The sequence below is a fragment of the Vanacampus margaritifer genome, chromosome 5, assembly GCF_051991255.1.
Source record: "Vanacampus margaritifer isolate UIUO_Vmar chromosome 5, RoL_Vmar_1.0, whole genome shotgun sequence".
NCBI classification, from domain to species: domain Eukaryota; kingdom Metazoa; phylum Chordata; class Actinopteri; order Syngnathiformes; family Syngnathidae; genus Vanacampus; species Vanacampus margaritifer.
The window spans coordinates 17,308,834-17,332,129 of NC_135436.1; the positions used below are offsets into that span (position 1 = coordinate 17,308,834).

General features: G+C 38.1%; 1 protein-coding gene across 9 annotated transcripts in view; it reads right to left on the bottom strand.

Annotated features, from left to right (window-relative positions):
• LOC144052706 (uncharacterized) overlaps window positions 1-23,296 on the bottom strand; it is a 94,180-nt gene that overhangs the window by 22,457 nt on the left and 48,427 nt on the right. For 7 of the 9 annotated variants that reach the window (XR_013294272.1, XM_077567000.1, XM_077566996.1 and 4 more), the window contains one exon: window positions 6,628-6,731. The gene's annotated coding sequence lies outside the window, so the exon portion shown is untranslated. Of the gene's footprint in view, window positions 1-6,627; window positions 6,732-9,191; window positions 9,244-10,185; window positions 10,261-23,296 lie in introns of all 9 variants that reach the window. The other 2 variants (XM_077567002.1, XM_077567001.1) reach the window with 2 other exon arrangements.

Sequence of the window (23,296 nt, forward strand, 5' to 3'; positions counted from 1 at the left end):
ATCACTGCAGATAGAAATATTCCAACTACCCGTTTGATAGCTATCTGACGCCAAGTGAATTAATCAAATGCTTTTACAGGCCTCATTATAGTATTCTGTAATTTTACATAAGTGGTTTCCAGGCCACCGAATAAATGTATTAAAAAGCAGATCTGGGAGAAATGCTTAACGGCAACATTTAGACCTTGTGTAAGGTTTGGACTTTAGTGCAGCTTCAGGCAGAAGTGCGCATCACGCAAGCGAAAGGCACTCAAGTTCCAAGTCTGAATAGTGAGTAAGTCTGTCACGCTAATATTTTTTGCCCTTAACAGACATATTTGCATACAGGCCTCTGTCTTCAAGTACAAGTGAAGAGCATTGCCAAAGTTTACTTTCTTCATTCATTACCAATCGTACGTCTACCATTTGCCTTGACTGAAATAAGCATCACTGATCATTTCTATAAATGTTCTAATCTAAATGTGAAAGAATGAGGTGAAGAAGTAATAATGATCACTGCTTGGTTATTCATATGAATGGAAATACCATAAATTCATTACAGCGCCCCCCCCTACAAAACACCAAGCCATTTTTGTAACATACAAAAATAGCATTCTATAATTTCGTACTGTATAAAATGTAAAGTAATTAATTAAAAAGTCATTTTTTTTTTTTTGAAGAATGCATAGCAGCGAGTATAGTTATATGCTCTGTAAGCGTGTTTATAAAAACCTTAGCATTGATGCTAGTTTGATAGCCCACCCATGACATTTCGGATTTTGTGTTAGCATTAAACTAGCGGGATTTCCTAAGACAGTTTTGTGGTTTGGCATACATCACATATGTTTAGTTTCACACTCAACATACTGTACTGTATACTGGGAGTTTTGATAAACAGCTTGAAGCCAGCACGCTTGGGTTCTTTTTGTAATAGGCCTGATTGCTATTTTCTAAACTGAACACCACACACTCAGGGAAGGCAGAATAGACAGAATAGCCTACACACTGTACTATCAGTGCCAAATCTAGTGCTATCACGTATGCGGTGTATCTAACATTTTGCCTTTGCAAAGATGATGAAGCTAAGTTTTGTCCAGCACATTTTGGATTTGTGATGTCTATTGTTCATTGGGATTCATCACACAAATGTGTGCATTTTACTTAACGCAGATGTGGATATTTTATCGAAGTAATAGTTGTCATTTGGAAATCAATGGCAGTGAGATTACATAATCATTATTTCCACAGCAAAAGAGCAGCAGTTGTTGCGTCTGTTGGCAGTAGCATGAAAATCATTCACCTTACTGCAGAAACGTTTTGACATTGCATGAAATTGTATTTATTTGTAAATTGAATTTGGACAACATCGGCATCCCTTCTCTCCCAGAAGGATTAAGCGGAACTCTTTAGGACGCTACCAAGAAAAACGGTCACAAACCCTCCAGTCATTCACTTTTGGGAGAAACTTAAACGGTGCCAACATGACGGAAGAACTCTTCCATGCAAACACAGTATGTGTTCAGCGAGCTGGACCAGAACATTCAGTCCTCGGCCCGGCCACATTGCTAAGACATCCTGTTGTTTCTCACTCTGATCTGAGTGGTCTCGTTGCATGTCAATAGAGCTGCAGCCACAGCACAGCAGTTGGCTTTCAATGGTGTTTGTTAACTGTGATTGTGCCAATGGACAATGGCTATATTTTATTTTATTCTCTGTCAATTCATTTGGTCCAAGTCTATGAGGACTTTTGACAAATCCATCCAAACATGGCTGTTTCAGTCAAAGACCTTTCAGTAGTAAGCGTTGCACTGTGGGTAAGTATTTGTTTGCCAGGACCTTATGAGTGTGTGTGTCTACCGTGAGCATTGTGTGTGAGGGTCCTTCAACGTGGTAAGGGCACATTGGCTTTTTAGAGCCCTCAATGTCAGACTGACATTCTCTCTTCCAATGTGTTTTCCCTCGCCATCTCTTGTTTTTTTCCTCCCTATGGTTCCTAATTTCACCATGTCGCTGCAATTATTTCCCTCTTTCCTCTCACACATAACCACATCTTTGTTTTCTTTTAAACTCTCGTTTCTTTCATTGTGGCTTGTTCACCTTCCCTGCAGGGAAAGAGGAGCCAACAAGGCCCTCCTCACAGCAGCAACGATAATTGCTTTCTGGTCACTGTGACATGACAGGGTTCTTGAGGGTGAAGCAACACACACACACAAACACACAAAGCAGGACAATGCGCCCTTAGAAAGATTCATCAATACCCACAGAAATGGACAAGTCCGAACAGCTTTCAGTGTGTAATGCTTTAAGACTCCACAAATGACAGCAAATCAGCCAGCCAGCCTGGCTTTATCCTCAATACTTCTATGAGGCGTCAAAGCACATATGTGCACCGTTTACGTCTGTTTTTTGTGCAATAAAAAATTAGATCAAGAAAAATCACTTGGTTTGTTATTTTGTGGTTGCTTTTTTTTTAGAGCAGAGAACTGGTTGCACAAGTGTGTACATCCTTTTGTAAATGAGAATGTGACTTGGTTCAGAATTCACCAATCACATTTCAACTCGTGTTAAACACAAGCCGCCATTAAACTGCTTCTGATGAACCCCAAATAAAATAATTTATTTATTATTATATAAAAAACAGCTCCAAAACCTGATGTTGCCACCACCATGCATCACTGTGGGGATTATTTTATATTGGTGATGACTCTGAGCAGTGTTTTCTTTGCGCCAAAAGATTGGGAAAGTTGAGGTTTGAGGAATGCACAAAAAAAACCACCAGTTTGGAATATTCCACAGTTGAATATGTTAATTGCCAGCAAGTGAGTGGCGTGATTGGATATTAACTCGTTCACTCAGCCATTTTCACTGAAGCAACCCCCTTTGCTCCAGGCTGTTTTACTAGATTTTGACAGATTTTGCAAGGCCCACAGAATATTATGTTATATTGCTTTAAAACATGGAATCTACCAAAATAAAGATTAGAGTCTCTTTTTTCATCAGGAAAAAAAATATATTTGTATCTGTTTCTGTTTTGCAGCAATTAGTATTAGAATACAGCTAAGTTTCATTAATATTCACATTCCTGGTGAAATCACTGGCAAAATGAGCTTGTTGCAACATGGCCCTGGCTGATCTCTTATACTCTGCTGCCACCCGCCGGCCATTTTTTGTAATAACGAACATTGATTTAAGCGACTTCTTCATGTGAGAAGCTGCATCAAATCCTTCTGTATGCTCTTGCATAAAACAAAAAATACGTATAATTACGTTTTTGTGAGCGAAGGACAAAGTATTAAAATCTTATTTACACGTTTTTGGGTTTGAATGAGTTAAGAGGAGCACTCCCAAAAGGCTCAGTTGTTCACATGCAAGCATGGAGTAACGTTCGCCATTTTGTTAATAACAGAGTAAATAGTCCAACAGTTTAAGATTAAGAACAATGCTTCTTATTAAAAATTGTATCATTGTGTAAAGGTTATTTCCACGTGGGCTGAGAAACACTTCCATTGTCAGTCAACACAGTTATTCACTACATCTACAAAAGCAAGTAAAACATTTCCCATGGAAAGCGGAAGCCGTATATCGACACCCAGAAATGTTGTCAGTTTTTCTGGGCCCAAGGTCATCTGAGATTACTGTTCCAAAGTAGAAAACTGTGATGTGGTCTGACGAGTACATAATACAAAATTATTTGGAATAACATGGACACTAAGTGGAGAAGGACCATCCGGATTGCTGTGCGTGGAAAATTCAAAAGCCACATAAAACTGCATGGCGTGTGTTAGTGCCCATGGCACGTGTAGCTTGCACATCTTCAAAGGCACCATTTATGACAAAAGGTGCATATGCAACATAAGTTGCCTTCCAAGCAATGTCTTTTTCAGGGACGTCCCTGCTTATTTCAGCAAGACAAAGCCAAGATACATTTTGCACTTATTACAAGAGGGTGGTTCGTACTAAAATATTGTGATTACTAGACTGGCCTGCCAGCAGTCCAGACCTGTTTCCTTTTGGAAATGTGTGGCACATTTTGAAGCGGCAAATATGACAATGGAGACTTGGGACTGAAGGAAATTCAAAGCAGAAACAGATTTTAGACACCTCGGAGGAGGACAACTGTTAGATACAGAGAAATAATATTGCTTGCTCCTTTCGCAAATTTTGATTTAGGGCTACCAAGTTATCCAGATGGACAGCAAAATACAAACAGACAGATATAGACTGAGGGTGAAAGTGAAAGTAAATGAGTTACCTTAAGTTTTCTGGCAGCATGTTAAATGTAGTGAGATACTGTTGCCACGACAAAAACATATGCACACAGATGAAGATGGCTTCTAAGGACATGGATACCATATAGTTTAAGGATAGGCCAAAGTGCTGGCAGATGGCTACAGTTCAAGGATGGGTCATGCACACATACACACAACCACAGATTCATACACCCTTAGTCACGCTACAGCCATGGGCTTACAACGTCATCCATCTGTCCTCACTCCAAAAATCTGCCAAAAATGACAGTATTAACACTCTATTCATCACTTTCATTTGAGATGTGCCGATGATTTCACAAAATGAAATGCCATTATTACTCTTCTGTAAATTCCACACCCTACAAGGTGCCTCCTCCCTTTTACAGTATACTCCACCTAATCACGACAACAGCAACTGTTCACATAAGCAAGTTCCCACTGCATTTTTTTCTAGTCCTGGCCTTTCTTCTAATGTCACAAAACACTGATAGCATGGTGATTAACTTTTGATTGTCAGCAAACACCCATATCAGTTTAGACTCTTGCGTGTAACTGAAAAGGCATTCAAGTCAGTGGTTGACACGTGAAAAACAACTACTGCATTTTTTTCCATGATAAAAAGCAATGCATACATAAATTGATAGATATCATTCCTCTGAGTCAGAAAAAAAAGATTCACACGGCTAAGTAGGGCTATGTTAAATTTAGCACCAATTCAACGTGAGCATTACGACACACGGCCGTAACACATACGAAACAAAAAGAAACATGAAGTAGGTGCCAACGACTAAACAACTTGCTGCATTTTTTTCTACGATAAAAAGCAATGCATACATAAATTGACAGATATCATTCCTCTGAGTCAGAAAAAAATTATTCGCACCGCCAAGTAGGGCTATGTTAAATTTAGCACCAATTCAACATGAGCATTACGACACACGGCCGTAACACATACGAAACAAAAAATAAACATGAAGTAGGTGCCAACGACTAAACAACTTGCTGCATTTTTTTCTACGATAAAAAGCAATGCATACATAAATTGATAGATATCATTCCTTTGAGTCAGAAAAAAAAGATTCACACGGCTAAGTAGGGCTATGTTAAATTTAGCACCAATTCAACATGAGCATTACGACACACGGCCGTAACACATACGAAACAAAAAAGAAACATGAAGTAGGTGCCAACGACTAAACTTGCTGCATTTTTTTCTACGATAAAAAACAAGGCATACATAAATTGATAGATATCATTCCTCTGAGTTAGAAAAAAAAGATTCACATGGCTAAGTAGCGCTATGTTAAATTTAGCACCAATTCAACATGAGCATTACGACACACGGCCGTAACACATACGAAACAAAAAAGAAACATGAAGTAGGTGCCAACGACTAAACAACTTGCTGCAGCATTTTGCAGAGACTCTTGAGAAATTCTAGTCCATTCACAGAAAGAATATTTGTGAGGTCCCTAATGTTGGATGACAGGGCCTGGCCCACAACCTCTGTTGTAGTTAATCCCAAATGTGTTTGATGGTATGAGGTCAGGTCTGTGTGTGTCTATGTGTGTGTGTTCTAGTTAAATTCTGCCACAGCAAACTCCCCCAACAATGCCTTTACGATCCGTAATTATGCTGACTGTGTGGGAAGCTACAGCAAGAATGTTTAATTACATAATGGGATATGCCACAGAAAACATGATCTTATCCTACCAAACTTTTCTTTCTGTCTTCCAAAGCCACACACACATGCAAACTCACACACACTTGGCAGCTGTTTAGAACATGCAGCAGAGAGAAAACACACCCATGAGGTCAGCTGGAGGTTAGCTCGACTTCAGGCTGTTAGCGGCAAAACAGACATTGTGCATTTCTGATGTTCAAGCCGACATTCTTTTTTAATTAAGTAAATAATTTAAAAAGTCACACATTTCTTATGTATTATACAAGGTGGACCCTGACTGGGCTCCTGACAAACTTGTTAGTCAAATTTTATCGCTAGTATTTAATTTGAATATTTTATGTCTCTGTGTACGTAAATGCATGCGTAATTTAAATATTTATTGTTAAAAAAAGAATTTGAATGCATTTAGTGTATACCTGTGACCAATTTTTTTTAAGATGCCACTGTGGGGATCCCAGTTCAAGACACCAGGATGATCTTCTTTCTGCTTTTTCTTCCTCCTCTTTTTCCTCATCTTTCTTCTTCTCATCAAAGCAAATTTTTACATAATTTTATATGCATTTGCATTTGTTTGACTTAAATGCAAATTCAAAGTTGTTAACTCTTAACAAAATACCAGAAGTCACATGTTTTTGTTTGTTCCACCAAGCGGCGTGGATAGGCTAAGAAATGTAGTATTTAAACATCTGTAGTGTTTTGGTGCAATTGTCTTACCTGAGAACTGAAGGCCTGCCAAGCCTCTGTCGGGTAGTTCGGAAAACCCCGTACGTTCGTGAACTCACAACCACAAGACCTGCTGCTGCTTCACACACGCATCACTGACACAGAAACACATGCATTTTCAATTAAAAACATACAAAGTGTGACACAATGTGTATACTTCTCAAAATCTCTAAAATGGCAATAGTAATGCTGGCAGAGGTGGCATACAATTATGGATGGCAAAGAGGGAAATTGTTTTTTCCTATGCTATCCAACTAACCGTAAAAGGTGCGGCTTTAAAAAAACTGTAGTAAGCGACAGGAATTCTTGAAGCAAATCTGTCCTTGACACTTTCTTTAAAAAGTTTGCATAATCCTCAGTTGCTCCAGTGGAATTTAAATTTAAAGACCAGAAGACAGTGGTTACAGTTCCCTCGAGCCACAATACTGTATATTTATTCTGTGACAAAATCCCGCTTTAAGTCAGAAACTGCAATCTCTTTTTTTCTTGTAAAGCTTCACCAATAAAGACCAAATGGAATTTGAAAAAGCAGGAATGTATTTTAAACGTGTGCAATCCTAATTGTGTGTCTGCTCGTCCTTATGTTTGTTTGCTATGTTTCTCCAGCTGTTTGATCTCTCATCCAGATGTTACGGTAGGCAAAAACACATACCATTTGTGGACAACATTCCAAATTCATATGCTCTACTCGCTCTTAATGCACTGGCATGACAGTCCTCTCAAGCTATGAGATCCCCGAAGGCCATGTTTCAGCCTGAAATGTGTGTATGTGAATGGACAAAGAGATGTTCACATTACATATGTATTGTATGTGAATGTATGCATTAAATGGGTTTGCAGACAGACAGAGATGTTAACATATGGCAATTTGTATGTACAGGGAGTCCTCGAGTTACGGATGAATTCTGTTCCTACGCTGGCGATGTAACCCAAATTTTGACGTAAATTGGATTTCACCCGTAAAGTTGATATTTACATCAAAATAGTGTGTACAGTAATTTTCAAAAACATATTTGCGCCACAGAAAGATACATGTTTACATTTGAATTGAGACGGACAGACATATGATATTGACATTGTGAGGGTGTATTTCGTGTACGTGAATTGACAGAATAAATCTTAAGTCTATTAATAAAATTTCAGCCTGTGTTATCAACTTTCATTGATTTCAACGTCTTGCTTACATTATCTTTGTCAAGCTTAAGTGAGCAAAACGGTGGCCTTGATGGGTCAAAGCACTGAGTTCTCATCTGTTCTCAACTGTCACACTCATGTGGCAGTCCTGCCAGTTTGCATTCTAGTTGCAAGAGCCGTGTTTTTTTTTTGGTAAACAATAGCTTCTCGTTATGAGCCTCAAGCGTCCATTTGTAGTAACATAGCAGGGTTACAAAACCTAATTCCAAAGAGTGAAAAACGTGTTTAGATTCCATATTGACATCGGCATAAATCATAGAGAATGGCTACTTTAGCCACAATTACGTGTCTATTAGTCAGACTCAGATCCACAAAATTATACTGTATCTTCATGAATAACATGATTAACAATTGTTAATCTGAACAATAATGTAGTCAGAGGCTGCCGTTTTCAGAAACAACAACTAATTAAAAATGTTCAAAACATCGTTTTGATACTCAAATGAGTGATCTGGCAAACAAGTTTCAAAGAAGACCAGTAGGAAATGCAAAATGGACCAATCACACTGGAAGAAAATTGTAGCCTAATGAGACTCCCTACACTGGGACTAAAGTGTCAACTGTAGAAAGACGAGAACATAATTCAGATAATTTTCTATATCGTGTTGGAGAAAATGATCTTTTCCTCCGCGTGTTTGTTTTCTTTCGGGTAGTGAGAATGTTGGTTATCCGAATGCAGGTTGGAGATCGATGAACAGTCACTTCGAAGCTTTTATTTCTACAGAATATTCTGGGCACAAGTGAGTTCCCAGACAATGGCGGCAGCCTCTCACTAGTGCGAAGATTTCTTAGGACTTACAACATTCTTATACCATCTTGAAGGGCGGTACCACAAAACTCCCAAGCCCCCCAGCCCACCCGGAGTTCACCAGACATGAGATAAGACTTTTACAGACATCATTCAATACACATTGACTTCAGATACAAGTTCTACTGAGGAAATAGATCAATTAAAACAGTTATGACTAAATCTGGGCAAAAGACCCTCTTCAACCGCTTATACTCAATAGGGTTTTGGATGAAATAAAGCTGATCTCTGCTGACTAATTGTCAGCTGGTCGCAAGGCACATATAGCAATTTTCTAAAGTACTGTATAAAATGTAATGTAACATTAAGCACAAAAAAGGGCTATGTAATGTATTCTGAAAATAAACTTGATTTTGCTCACATTGTTGTTTTTCATTTTTGGTTATAAAATCGCTGCCTGTGGAACAGGAGTGATCACACATTTATTTTATTTAAATTTTTCCTTTTTTCTTCCTTTTTTTTTGTATGTGGGTGAGTATGTGTATGTGCGTGCGTGCGTGCGAGTGTGTGTGTATTCATTAGTTCACCTAAAACCTATTAAAAAATCCCATACCATTCACCTAAACCGAACACTTCCAGCCAGAGTTGTGAGGCCGTCAGGAGACCTGAGGAAGGACCAAAGAAAAGAAAGGAAAGTGAAATCCAGCACCGACCACACATTTAGTTTAAATACACACACAAGCACACATACTGATACACAGAGGCGGCAAAAGTCAGTACTGGAAGAGAACATTCAGTTACTCTGAGGCCTCATTTGAAGGAACACATGGCTAAGAGCATACTGCAGTTTCCTTCATGCACGCACACACACACACAGGCATTAATGTGTTGAAGCGCAGACACAAGTCACAGAGGTGCACACACTTGCACAAATACCCAGCAGGCTGCATACTCAGGAATATTCTGTACATGGCTGTGTCTCGCGTGCAAGGTGAGGCAACCGTTTTGGAGACCTCAGCAAGGTTGAGTGGTTCTTTCTTATTCAGGGTTTGTGGTTTAAGGTGATCAAAAATGAAGGCCGCTTCAGATGAGACGGAAGTGGGCACGACTTTGTGTGCGTGCGTGTGGAGTGGAGGAGAACATGGGCACATCTCGTCACGAGAGCCAGTTTTATCATGTCAGACGACATAAATCATGAGGCTTGACAGCACCAAACGGAGGAGCAGTTATGGGCCGGATCTGTCAAGATATTGAAGTACCCAGACAGAGAAGAAAACGTGTTTGCAAAATTGATGGTTTATAACTATTTAGGAGCTTTCAGAGTCGACAACTTGATCCGCTCCCTCACAAATTACCTCCATCTCTGTCCGCCTTTTTTTCCCTGCCATAACCATTTATCAGTAGCAGGATATCCAAGCCAAGGCAACAGAATTAGAATTGTTTCTTCTCATTTTTATTCCACTCCATTTTGGAAAGATGTTTAAGATCTGACGCTTTATTAAGGTCTGATATCTATAAAATAACAATCTCCATCCTGCCTGACCTATTTTTTTCTCTCTACCTGTATTCTATTTTCTCCATTATATTATTCCCAATTGTTTTCTTACCAAGAGATCCAATGTGTCTGTGATTTGATGTGTCTTATTTCCAACTCCTCCTTTGTGAACATGGTTATTGCCAGGCTGTTCAGGACGAAGAGCATGAATGAGATAAAATGAGCTTATGGTTGTTACAACTTTAATTATTAAAATGAGACATTGATTGAACATCAGTTGCAATTCATATAAAAAGAAGAGATGCTTTCCTCTCGAGTTGATCAAGTTTCTCATAATCCACTACATGATTGATTTATATTTGAATATGAGCAGTGTCAGCAAAGTACAAACGGAAATGTTTTGGCAAAACGTTGATCCTGACTTGATTAACGTGGCCGGATTGATGCAAATCAGGAGACATAACATCCTTATTGGATATGTTGTACTGTACTGTTGCCAATTGCATTTTTCTAATCCAATCATATTTGCTTCTGACAATACATTTGACCAACATTCATAGGTGCAAGCAGGCCGGTATCTACTGCTTTTATTTGTACCTCCAACAACCTTTTTAGGATTTGTAAGGTTTATCAGTGGACTATGATAATGTACGCAATTGGGTGAGCACCACAAAGCACTGCCTTGTCTCTCTTCCAAAACTCTAGCTCAAACCCTGAACTTTCTAGCTGTACGCATGGATGCAGTTTTCTTAGTAGTGCAGATAGAAGAGGGTGTCTGACAGCTGTGCGCCGTTGTGGGAGGGAACAAAGCTCGCTGGAGTCAATGCAGGAGATGAGCGCATGCAAAGTGCATTTACAGCAGAAGGAACTGAATGAAGATCAGGTGATGTAAAGTTGGCCGCAGTGGTTGGGCACCCGGAGACCGCCTCACACGCCTGATCGTGCGTCTGTGCTTAGTTTACATTTTGCAAGAGAAGTTAAGACCATCTGTCTGCCAATTGAAAGCTAGACAGATGATGAGTGAAGCAACAGGACAATGCCCTAAAGGACAGAAGTAAATCAACAACCGAACGGCTTTAACAGAGAAAAATGTGCCTTCTGCAGCGGCTGCAATCAGAGCTCTGACCTCAATCTGATTTACATGCATGTACTCAACAGAGGAATTCACACTACACACCTCAAAAATAGTGCTCAACTGGAGCAATTTTGTAAAGCGCAATGGTCCAAAATTTCTCCTGACTGTGCAAGTTTGATCTGCAACAAGTAACATTTGGTTGAAGTTGTTGCTCCCAAAGGAGGCTTAAGACCAATGAATAAATCCACCATGCACTGTGATCACATGGTGTGCTGAGCGAAAACACGCTAATTGATTTTCTGGTTTTAGTTTAAGAAAACTGCTGTGAATTACTGTAAATGAAGATCAATTCAAATTTTATTAGCAATTTATGCAGAAATCCATGTAATTCCATCTTTTGCTACTGTATATTACAAGGACTGGATGATATCTGCAGGGACTGCAAGTAAAAAATAAAAATCTAGATAAAAAAGTAAAAATAAATACAAAAATAAATATATAAATATAATTAAATATCAGTCACTAAATATAAACGCTCTGCTCTCACATTTATAATAACCATAAAATGTCAAAAAAGGAGGAAAAACAACAAGTTACAATACTATGGACACAAAATTGCCAAAAAGTCAGAACAAATATTTTTAAAAAGGCAGAAAATAAAACATTTAAAAAGTAACCATAAAATGTCCAAACCAGAAGAAGAAAGGCAGAACATTACCATGCAATGTCTTTAGAGTTGCAAAAAAAGTCAGAAAATTCATTTTAAAAAAGGCAGAAAAGAAAATGTTCAAAAGTAACTACAAAATGTCCCAAAACAAATGAAGAAATCCTGAAAATTACCATAAATATACACAAAATTGTCAAAAAGTCAATTGATTTTAAACAAGGCAGAAAAGAAAACTTTAAATAGTAACTATAAAATTCCCAATAAATAAATGAATAAATCTACCAAATTACCATACTATGTCCACAAATTTGCAAAAAAAATATCAGAAAATTGATAGCAAAAAGGTATAAACCAATGTCAAACAATAGCCATAAAATGCCAATAACAAAAAGGAAGAAGAGAGGCAGAAAATGACCATATTATCTTCATAAAATTGCCAAGAATGTCACAAATTTGACAAAGGTAGAAAAATCCAAAAACGGAAGATGAAAGTTAGAAGAAAATGAATCTCAAGTTATTGCATGTTGCATATTTTCTCTTATGTTGAGCTCTAATTAGCTCTTGGGCCCTCAGTACATTCATTTTGCGTCTCCAGACTGATTTTTTTTATTTATTCGGCCTAAAATGGCTCTTTTGACAGTAAATGTTGCCAACCCCTTGGCATCGGCTAAACCTATATCAAATTTTGCGGGCAGTGCATCACGCGAGACCGTAAGCGGTAAGAATGGCTTGAGCACTTGTGCGTGTTTCTAGTAATCCCGTGTTTGTGTGCGTGTGTGAAGCCGTGTGAATTAGAGGCCATGTTGGAGTCTGAGCGCGTGTTTACAACAAAATAAGTATGCGTGCAACAAAGGCTTAACTGATGCTGTGTCCCTATGCGAGGGAATGTGTGGAAAGGAAAGAGACCGAGCAAGTTCTAGCAGCCTGTCTGTTTGTATGTTTGCCACTTTCTGACCAAGTCTGCCCTGTGATTGTGTGTGTGTGTGTGTGAGTATAAAATGTGTGTATTTGTGCGTGCATGCCTTTGCTTTTCAAGTGATGGCAGCCCAGACTCCCACTGTTCACCCATCTGTCCCCACCAGTCCAAAAGCGAGATCAGAAAGAACACTGCCTCGAGAAGGGTGTGTGTGTGTGTGTGTGTGTGTGTCGTGTGTGTATTTGCATGAATGCATGTGCGTGTATTTGTCTGAAAATCTGTGTGTACTTTGTGCGTTTGAGCTCCTGTTCCCAGGGCAGCGGCAGTCTGTGGAATAACTAGGTAGCACAGTGCCAGTGAGTGCGTGCCGGATTAGAGTACCCCCTACCAGCAGCCCAAATCAACTGCCTCATCGGGCCATGTCAAGCGCAAACACACACACTTACACGAGAAATGTCATGTACACACAAAGTCATGCTCACTCATCAACAACACTGGCATGACAAGCCTTACAGTTAATGCGGCCATCCCAGTGAAATTGTTTGCTTTATAAGTTTTTCGCATGCGCATGTTTGAAGTTTTGTGCTGAATGTAAAAAAACGGAAAGATTAACTCCTTTCGGAGGCTTATCTTCAGCACAAAAGCTGAATACGAAATGTGTGTCATGACATCTGGTTATTATCGTTTTACATCTGTGCTAAATTACAATAACCCTTAACGTCATTGTAATTTGGTCGACCCTGAAATTTTGGCACACACATCTGTCCTTTGTCCGATTAGGCAAATTCCTCAACAGCTGAATGAAAACTTTAAAGCTATTGACACATTTAAAGTGCAATTTATCAGATAAAATCAATTTGCTACAAGTTCTTGTTGAGCCACAAACCATCACTTGTGTCAGTTTCTCAAAGTTTCTTCATTAATCGTAGTATGAGTAAACATTTTTGACTGGCAAATACATTCCAACATATTTGTAAGAACGTTCGAACGTATTTGCAAATAGAACATACGTTTTAAACGTACTTGTGGGCTAAATTGCTAAAAACGTTTTTCTCCATAATCATGGTATATTGTACAGAAGCATATTGCGTTAACTTGGGGAATTTTTTTTTTTTTTGTGGGGTTGGGGGGGTGTTTTTTTTTTTTTAAGTATTTGTTTGTATTTTGTTTTATTTAATATTTTTTTCAGTTTAAAAAAATATATGTTTTATAATAATTTTCCTTTGTAGTTCCCCCACCCTGTTTTGGGGGAGTATGCATTAATTATTATTATTATTTTAAAAAATTTCCCCAAGTTTCAGTTTCCCCCAAAAATTTGTCCCAATTTTTTTTTTTTAAATGCAATACACTTCTGTAAAAAACATTTTTTTTAAAAAGCATTTGGCTTACATTATACCAATACATTAATAAATTAAGTACATGAACATTGTCTATTCGGAATTATTATGATTTATTATTGCGTCTGCAGTGCATGATTTCCCATTCGGCATTTTCCCCATAATACGATGAGGTATGCGCAAGTCAAAGGTTTTAGCATTTAGCCTACGAGTACTTTCAAATGTTGGACCTTAGTTTATTTATTTAAATGTCTGAATTTGCAAAAACATTTAAATGTATTTGAAAATACCAGTCAAAAAGGTTTACTGGTACTTCACAATGGCAGGGGAGGAACTCTAACCGCTGCAATGCAGAACAGTGACAACTCAAGGAAATGCCAGGCTGTCAGAAAAAAATAAAAAATAAAAATAAAAAAGGGAAATGCCAGGCTGCTATATTTCAATTAAACCATTAATCATCATTAGACTCGTGAGCACTTACCTTTTGTTTGTTTTGAGATCAGACTTTAAGTTCAGGGCTAGGTATAGGGCGTGGTTGGGGATTGGCAAAGGGTGATAATGGTTCCTATAAATCACCCGGAAATTGCTTTAGTGATGATAAAGTGTGTGTTTGCGTGTGTCTGCTGGCATTTTCTAACGCCATTAAAAAAGGAAGATAAAAGCTTCCCCGCTTCCACATATCAAAGTGTCCTCTGCTGCGCCGGTGTGGGTGTGCATGTGTGTGTGAGATTTAAGACTGTTTTGATCATCACCAACTACTTGCCACACTTCACCCAAACACAGCAAAATGAACACCCATGCTTGCATCTTGGACCCACCAGATGACACTGTTGAGCACTATGCAGGCTCATAATTGATCTTCTTTATAGCTAATAATTTATAAAAAAAATATTTTACCAAGAATAATAATATTCAAATAAATACCAATTATGTTTGTAAGGTAATTTCGTTATAAACATGTATGTATAATACAGAGCCAAGTTCAATGGTCTAACTTTCTAAACAGGACTCATATGAGCATCTGTTTAAGTGGATGAGCCACTCAAAACATCCAAAGTCCAAAGCCATGTGGCCCATCATCCAATTGAAATACAGGACTGATGTCTCGTGACGTCAAGACCCAATCAACACGCGCTCAGTTTTGCCGGATTGCAGTATACAGTAGCAAGCTAGATTGGTTTTCATCGGGAGCAAAAAAGACTACTATACGTAATAGCAAAACCAACAATATGAATGAAGTAGGTTCATTGATGATGTCATCGCTCAAGAGAGAAAGGCAGTGCTGAAGAAACGGAGGGGGGGGGGGGGGGGGGGGTAACACTGCTGTAAGATCCTTTTGGAGCAAACAAGATTTATTAAATTTGTCATTTTAAAATTACAATAAAAAGGTGCAAGTATATAAATTTAAACAACTCAAAATGAGTATTAATAATCTTTTATTATTGTTTATGATTATGCCAATTTTGAAATTGTGGAGTGTAATAAATGAAATTGTAATTGGATTTTGATTAATTACACAGCCCTATTTTGAACCATTCAAAGGTTTTATTCATCACCTTAATTTGTAGGCGACTTTATTTAACGTTTAAATTATTGAATTACATTACAATTTATTGTGTAGGCTTTGCTGCTTTTGTATGTAAAGTGGTCACTGTTGTGCCCCACTAAACTTTTCATGCCAGAGACGCCACTGCATGTTACAGTATTTACCTATACAGTGCTTTGAAAAAGTATTCACACCCCTTGATTTTTTTTTCACATTTTACCACCATAGGACCATGCAATAAATAAAAAAAATCCCATATGATTGCCCACAAATAGCACATCATTGTGAAGTGAAACAGAAATAATAAATAATAATTTAACTATGCGTTAACTTTCTATACAACTTTATCCCTGACCTGTGTGGTGACTTCTTTAAGGCCTTCACAAACACACACGAGGACTCTATCTACTAATGAGGTGACTTCTGAAGGCAGTTGATTGCATTGGGTTGTTTCTAAGAGTATCAGAGTTAAAGGGGGCTGAATACAAATGCACACCAGACTTATATTTGCTCAAAAATCTTGAAACCATAAATCATTTTCATTCCACTTGTACTATTTCGTGTTGGTCTTGCACGCAAAATGTCACCAAAAATACATACAAGTTTGTGATTGGAAGGTCTCAGAACGTGAAAAAGTTGAAGGGCTATGAATACTTTTTAGTCATTATTAAAAAAAAAAAAACTCAACTGAGATGTCAAATATTTGGATGAAACATAAAATGTAGGTCAGATGTTTTGCAACCAGGTTGAAGGTCAACCTGAATTGAAATTCAAAGAAGCGATCAGCCACTGTGTTTCATTTGTATGGATCCGTTGCTACGTTTCAAGGCGATATTGTCAATTGTGCGTATGTCAACAGCGCACGCAGATTACACTGTTGTGTTTATCTTGTTGTCATGAGCCCCACGGCAACGTTGAGCAACCGAGGCAGCGGCGGGAGCCCTGCAAACGACACCGTCCGCAAAAGTGGGCGCTCGGGCCGCTGCTTTACTCGCTGCCGGGGGACGTCGGCCCGCTTGGAAAACAAACGACATCAGACCACATTGAATTGCTTGTTTTTTCGATTGTCTATGTTGGTTTTAAGCCTAAGATCTAAGACACACACTCACGGCATGTGTGTGTTTGATACCCAATACCTAACATGCTGCACTCAAACAAGAGGCGGAGACTGCGCGGACAGTTGTGTGCTGTTTCTGCAGTTGCTAGTGGAAACCAGGAAATTAAATCAAACTGTGAGTGTGCTGGTAATTTGCTGCCCTGACCGGTTACATATGAGCACTTCTCTATTTGTCATCCATCACTTGTCGTTGACTTAGTCTGCCTCTCACACCTGCAAGCATCTCATTAATCCACCCCAAGGTGCGCGCTTGTGTTTGTGCATGTGTGTTTGCACATGCTCTCACACATTTTTATGATTCATCTTTCATAACCGCCAAGTCTGATGTTTGTTGTGTGCGAGAGTGATTAATCTATCCGTGGCAGGTGCGAGTGTGTGCGGAGCATGCGGAGCGCACACACCCTTCCCAAACAGGCAATCGCAGTCAAATACAAACAGAAACACACTCTGGCAAACAGTTTGGATGAAGACGATAAGTAACCGTCAAAAGGGAAGCTAGGAGGGTGAGTTACAGTCTCAGCATGAAAAGTTCACACATAAACTTGTCTGCCTGCTGATAAATAAGCTCTATCTGTCTGTATCTAGAAATGGTAAAAAATAACCATTGATCCTTCCTCGGGTCTCCTGACGGCCTCACGACTCTGGCTGGAAGTGTTTGGTTTAGGTGAACGGTATGGGATTTTTTAATAGGTTTTAGGTGAACTAATGAATACACACACACTCACACGCACATACACATTCTCACTAACATACAAAATAAAAAAATAAAAATTAAAAAAATAATTTAAAAAATTAAAAAAAAGAAAGCAATGATGATGACATGACAAATCGGTAAAATTACCGAATGAACAATACTGAGCTCTCCAGGGAAAAATAATAATACTTTTTTTTTTTAAATAACCATTGATTGCATTTTGTATTTGAGTCATGAACACCTCATTATACGACGGCGTATTAGGGCCACGTATAAATATATTTTTTTAGAGGGCGCGGCAATATTCCGAGAAAAAAACTTGCAAATTTGCCACTTTATAAACTCGCAAATTTACAAGTTTTTTACTCTTTTAAACTTTTAAAGTGGCAAATTTGCAAGTTTATAAAGTTGCAAATTACTCCACTTACGAGAAATACACATAGCTAGAGTCTAATCATGTGAGTATTCGTTGGTGGTTAATGGGACACTGTTTATAAAATGAAAAGGTAGGATGGAGACAGATTCATTGACAGAGACAGATTTCTTTAAAATCTGTCTTTTTTTTGGGGAGGAGAAATTATTTATCTAAAGTACTAGTGGTATCCACACTTGGTATCGGTATTGGTGACTCAGAGTTGAGTACTTGTACTGGTATCGGTGTGGGGAAAACATTGTATCTCTAATTAATTAAGTACACTACACTGCTTCTAAACATCTGCTCAATGCCAAGAAAAAAAAATTGTCTTTTTTCAACAAGAAATACATTGCATTCTTTAGTCATATAAGGTTTTCAACAAAACTGATTTGCTTTCTTAAAACTCCACCTTCTAAAATGGTAATGATAACGCCCAGGTTGGATTTACTTGGCTGTCAGAAAGGTACTAATTTAGTAATATGCTTTTTTTGTGTGCGCTGAAGAGCTGCACTGCATCATTCTGAGGACTGTTAATATTATGACCCTCTTGTGTAGGAAAAAGGGTCAAAGATAAAGAGAAACCATTTTTAGCACATGTTGACGACTCAAGTGTTGTTACAAAAGACACAAAATTGAACATGGTCCAAATAAAACAGTTTTCTTTACACAAAATTGTGGTGGATGCGGAATACGGTGGACGAATGATGCTAGTCCGCGGGTTTCCTTGGTGGAGTCTAATTACATCATCTATAATCTCAAAGGGGAACGTGACTGCCATCAGTTATAAACACAACTCCCATAACAAAAATCATGCTCCTGCTGTGCAGGCAGCTATTTGGAGCATCCTCATTATCACCCACATGCACACCGCCTCCTTCCATCCCTCCCGCACTCGCTAGTCACTTAGTTCATTGTCTATTTCTACCAACATGAGTGACAGCGCTCAGGGGCAAGCAGGTGGAGGTGCAGGTGTCAGAGGAAACTTCAGTGCATGGCATTTTGGTATCCCGTATCCATCACGCCAATAAATTGGCTCTCACATGAGCCACGCGCTCAGCATAGAGCACATTGTCACCCTCTGTTCCTGCTGTTACCCCCTCCAGGAGGTACTATTAATCACTGTCACACAACACTAAAATGGGTAACTCACAAAACAACATGATGATAGTTTACCACTAATAACAACTGTAGCATGATACATCAATTCTGTGATGATAAAAGAAAACCACTTAAGGTACATGATTACATTTTTAGCCATATAAATCGTGCACAGCAACAATGCGAAGATTAATTAATTGATTACAAAAATACACCCTGCAAAAAAGACAACCGAAAATTTAAGAAAAAGGATATAGTAAAATAAGAAAAATGTTACTTCAAATAAGCAAAATTATTTGCCAACAGAACAAGAAAATTGTACTTAACTCATTCGCTGCCATTGACGGCTATAGACGCCAAAAATTCATTTCAACTATTTCTATTTAACATTTTTTTTCATTTTTGTTAACAAGAGTATTAAAACCTAGAAACAAATATTTTTTTTGTACATTTAGAACAGATGTAAAATTTGTTAACCTGTGAAGTCATGCAATTAATTACAATTTTTAATCGCCTGATGCCCCAAATTTACGAAAAAATTGTAATAATCTTTTCTTTTTTTTTTAAGAAAAGATTATACTTTTTTTTTTCGTAAATCGTAATTAATCGCATGATTTCACTAGTTAACAAATTTTACATCTGTAGTGATTGAACTATAAATAACCTTAGTTATAATAGAATTTAAATTGTATCCAACTAATACTATGGACTCTCATTGTGACTGCTGAAAGAGCGCTGTATCGTCTTTTAACAAAACACCGACAGTACCACGTGAGAATACGAGAGAGCGACTACTACTGTCAGTGCATGCTGCTCTTTCACACATCACTGTACCATGCATCATTATCTCCGCCTGAACTTTAACATGCTGACCTGTGCTTGGCCCCATGGCCTTAAAGCACAAGTGCGCACACCATGTGCTTGTGCGTTTGCATGTGCTTTAGGCTCAATGAAGAAGCATACAAGAGAAGTAATCAGCTTACATCACTGCAGATAGTGGATTGGCCCAGACAGACTACCATACAGTACACACGACAACAGCCCAACATGATGTACAGGAGATAGCCACACAAGCCTTCCAACTATAGAGAGGCCAAATCAGCAACAATGAAGGCCGGAGGACCCAACATCAGTTTCTTTTCTGCAGTATAGTAAATCCATGACATGAGTTCAGAATGTTACGAGTGTTTATTTACAAAGGCAAATAAAAAAAATCCTTATAATAGAGTGCGAGTTGAATTTCCCTTGGAGGGATTCTGAGTACAGTAAAATGAGATTTAGGGGGAAGTGCAAACGCATTGGTGACAGTACACGATTCTATTCCAAATGACATCATGAAGAGAAATGTATCAAATGAATCAAGAATCAAGCACTTTCTGCTTCAGCCGTCTGAGGTTAAAAAAGGTTCCACAGATGCTCTATATTTTTTAATATCAGTGCTCAAACAAGACTACTATAAAATAGCCCGATGTTTTGTATTTAGCCATTCTGTTTTTCATTGTGTGCTGAGCATCATTATCCTGTTGAAGGGAGCCATGACCTGCACGTGAAATGTCTTTTTGACACGGTGCAGCTCACTTTGCTCCAAAATGCCATAATAGTCTTGACATTTTTCATTGCACCCTGCGCAAATTCAAAACACCCAGTAGTGAAGTCATCCAAACAGGCCTCAAAAATACATTTGTCTCCTCTATGTTTCACAGTCGATGTTTATATATTTCTTCTGTAACCATAGAGCTGATATGACTTGCCAAAAAGCACCAGTTGTTTCAAACCATGACGGACTTTACCCCAAAAGCTTTGCGGCTTGTCAGTGTGCATTTTTTCCCTTTTTTTTTTGCAATTGCCCTTCTCATCAGTTTCAGGTTATTTCATTGACCATTGTGTGTTTTACTTGACTGTAGAGTGCCACAATTCTAAACACGTGTTTATACACTACAATTTTTTTTTTTTTTATTGTTTTGATTTTCGCAACAGTATTTACGGAAGTAGTCACGGTAGATAAAACGGCGCGATTATCTTCTTCCCTAAATCGACACTGGTTCCTTCTGTTTTTCTTTGCTACCACTGGCACTGTTGTCTTTCTTAGGCCATGGCGAAGAAAAATGTCGTGGAAAAATCAAAATGCACTCACAAAGGTTGGAGCATCTCTTTACCACCTGCGGAAGTGTTCACGATCTGGCTCGAAATGAGCAGCGCCTTGTCGTCACTTATGTGAAGTGTGCAGTCGGCGTCGCTCGGCTTTACTCGTCTACCCATTCAAGTTACATTCGGCTTTGTTTGGGTGTTCGGACTCCGAAAATGAGGTCAAACGCCGAGGCAATTTTTTCTCAGATTTTTGGTTGATGTCCGATTTGTACGAGTTCGAACTCCGAGGCTCTACAGTACATATATATATATATATATATATATATATGTATATAATGAGCTGTCAAATGATTAACATTTTTAATCAGATTAATCACATCTTAGAATTTTGATTAATCATGATTAATCACTTAATTAAAAAGGCTTTTTATCAACATTTTTCTGCCCGCCAAATTTGTAGAGCACCTGATTTGTGTTAATTCTTTCTACATTTAATGTTATGAGGACGTTTTCAACATTTTTTTGATCCACTGCACACTCTCATTCTCCACTTTTTCTATTCAGTTAATTACTTGCATAATTAAAAATGAAAACAAAATGTTGACATAAACAAATATTCTGAATATCATACGCAAACATTTATTAAATGTTTTACTTGAATGCATGTAGTTATGTTTGTTGCTCAAACAAACACAACCGGTGCTACCGTTCACGTAACCATCCGTTATAAAGATAAAGGATAATCTCCGGTCAAAATTAATAGTGCGATTAATCTCCATTAATAGCCAACATGATTAATGCAATATTTTTTGGTGATTACCCTGGAGAACCCACGGGGTCAAATTTGGCCCCTATTAATTCTGCTACTCAAATAACAAAGACCTTTTTTTTTTTTTTTACAAATTTAACTTCAAAAGTCCAGAGTGCCATTTCTGACCCCTGCATGGGGCCATCTAGTGGATGAATATTGCACTTACATGAGCCAAAGTGGTGATGACAAGATGGCTGGCAACATGCTGTTTTGTTGAGCTGGAAATCAATCCAAACAAAACCATCTTATCAGCAAACCATCAGATGGTAAAATTGTGTTTTTTTTGTTTATCTATTTCATATCATGTTGCAGAATGCCTAGGAGTATGTTTTATATATATATTTTGATAAATTAGCAACTCTGAGCTAGTTCAAAAAACAAGGGTTAAAATTGAAAAAACATATATTTTGGTGTTCAGTGAACTTAATGCAGTCATTTAATGTATAATTCGTAATTTTCCAAAGAAGAAAAGGGTTCTTGGGTTCTCCAGGGTTAATCAATGAGTAAATTTTTTTGTTTTTTGTTTGTTGCCTCAATTACATTACTGCTGCTTGGTTTTACTAAAGCATTAGTCCACATGGTGATTCACTGCAGTCTCATTAGGTGGCAAATGCGTCTCAATTGTATTTATAAATAACTCTCATACCGGTCTGTGGGCAGCTAATTACCAACAAAGGAGACTTGAGAAGCGACTTACAAAAACATGTGTTTCAAGTCTTCCATGCATACTGTACACTATACAGTTTCTATTCATCTTTTTTATCCGTTTGACATTTGCACTGTGAAAACAAATAGTCCATTAATGATGATACACATACAACGCTTTTTGCAGAACATTCCTCAATCTGTTACAGTCTGATATGATCCAAGTGTAGGTGGAGAACAAATGAGCAATATTTGACAGTACAGTCTAGAAGCAAAAAAGAGCAGAAGGAAGCGTGTATCAAGCATTGTGGACTAATAAGACTGCCATCTGCAATTTAAGTCATCTTCTGAATATTCTATGGTTCTAAATCTCGGGATATATTTTGATATCCAGCGTCACAAAAGACGTGTGAAGTATTCCAACATTAAAGATAAAGCTTCCAGTAAAGTGCTCTGTTGCATGTTATTATTAAAACCTTCCTTGTTGTACTTATAAAAGGTGTCTAATGATTGTATAAAAGTTTAAACTCGATCAAATGTGGTTAATGAACACGAGGCAGAGAAAACCTTCTAATCAAATCAGGTTTCAAAAACAAGTATAAAATGCGCCTTGGAATTATGTTACACAGAGATACGATCGAGCTACCTGCTTAAAAAAATAAGGCGAGTAAAAGTTTTAACCTTGATGATGACACTGTTTTGTATGATCGTGCTGTCGTCACATGCGTCTGATTCTTTGAAGATTTTGTTTGCGTGTTTTTGTGATAACAGCATGACTCATGGGATAATGGGCCACAAAAAAAAAAACCTCTTG